Genomic DNA, 1,860 nt, shown 5'->3' with positions numbered 1-1,860 from the left:
AACACAACACATTATAAGACACTTCCTACCCATTACCACACCATATTTGATGGATTTCAGATAGTAGGCAACAAATCATAGAAAGTAATATCTATCTATCTATCTATCTATCTATCTATCTATCTATCTATCTATCATCTATCTATCTATCATCTATCTATCTATCTATCTATCTATCTATCTATCATCTATCTATCTACCTCTTGGAGAGCCCAGCAAGCTGTCGAGAGTATCCTGCCTGCACAGGCAGAGTCTGGCAAGCTACCCATGACGTATTCAATATGCCAAAAACAGTAACGATAGGTCTCATTCCCTGACCCTGAAAGAGCCTCCAATTATTGGGAAAGATGAATAAAGGGAGGCTGCTAAAATCTCAGGGATGGGAGGAATAGAGGCATTACTGGTGCCCGCTCAAGTAAATTGACGAACAATGGGATGACAGTGATACAGTGATACTTCTAGTCTGGGTGACTTAAGTAGCCAAATGACTCAGATGTTCATTCTTAAACTGTCTAAGCCTTTATGCCTCTTTTCAGGTGATAGTTGCTTCAATTATTAACTTACCATCAAAACTTGGAAGAGAATATATTACAGTGATCAGATGGGTCACCTGGGCAGTGAATATATGTTTCTCTACCTCCATTGTGTAAATGAAGTCCTACCTTGGTCAAAGTCAAATCCTGCTGCAAAGATGTTATTCTCCTGGCATGTAGAATTTGAAGTACCTGACTAATAGCCATAGAGTTCAACTGGAATTTTGCTGGGTGCCATAATAGAAGTTTTGCCCCCTGGAAAGCCATGCTTCTAAGACTGCAGGACTGAGATGGGAGAAAGAAAATAGAAATTGTCTAATAGCATTACTTATGGTAATAATGGTGAGTAGACCTTATCTACTCTCACCCCTTGGTTCCTGCACCCCTGTGTTTCTCTTATGAGGCAATGCTCCAGAAAATGGTCATTGACTTAGAATATACATTACATCCTAGCAGATATAACCTGATGATCACAAACACCATTCCAAGTTGGCAGGTCAACTCCTAGATAGTATTATACAAGATAGAATGAGTGGATTCTGTGGCTATGTATTCAGGGTGGACCTCTCTTGCCCCAGTGTATGATATGATATCCATCTGTGTATATGCTGTGACATGAGATCCATGTTAATGATTCAAATATTCTAAGCGCACAAGTGCAGATGATTGTGCCAGATGTGACTTTGCAGGCAGGAAAGACAAATGCCAAAATATTCAAGTTTAAATGAATAGTTGCCCTTTAGGGAGAAGGCAGCTGGAATAGAAGGGATCACTAAGGTCACTGATGGTTGGAGGCATCATTCAGGATGGGAGGTGTGTGCTGAAAGTAGATAAAGAACAAAACATGAAACCTTTTAGTATCTATATTGCAAACCACAATACCTAAAAGTATAGTGAGAGAATATGGGGGAAATTGTCTATCATAGAGGCAGGGGGAGGGTTGAGGAATTGGTGATGGAAAATGTGCACTGGTGGAGGGATGGGTGTTTGATCATTGTATGACTGAAACTCAAACATGAAAGCTTTATAACTGTATCTCATGGTGATTTAATAAAAATAAAAATAATATTAAATAGTTGCCCCTTCTATCAATGTAGTTCATTTATCATCAGATAACTTGTTGGAGTGCTATATCTAGGACTATTCTCTGTTACTGACAACATAATATTTGGCAGCAGCCATGGTTAAATGTGTTTGGTAAGTGGCAGCTATGTTGTGTACCGTGTATAGATGCTTCATCCATATTCAATGCTTTCCTATAAATGTTTGTCTGTGATACAAAGACTTTCATATCTCATATCCATCCCCAGAGGAATGGCTCTTCTTG

Source organism: Sorex araneus, chromosome 5 (assembly GCF_027595985.1).
Source record: "Sorex araneus isolate mSorAra2 chromosome 5, mSorAra2.pri, whole genome shotgun sequence".
Taxonomy (NCBI): Eukaryota; Metazoa; Chordata; class Mammalia; order Eulipotyphla; family Soricidae; genus Sorex; species Sorex araneus.
This window is presented reverse-complemented; position numbering follows the sequence as displayed.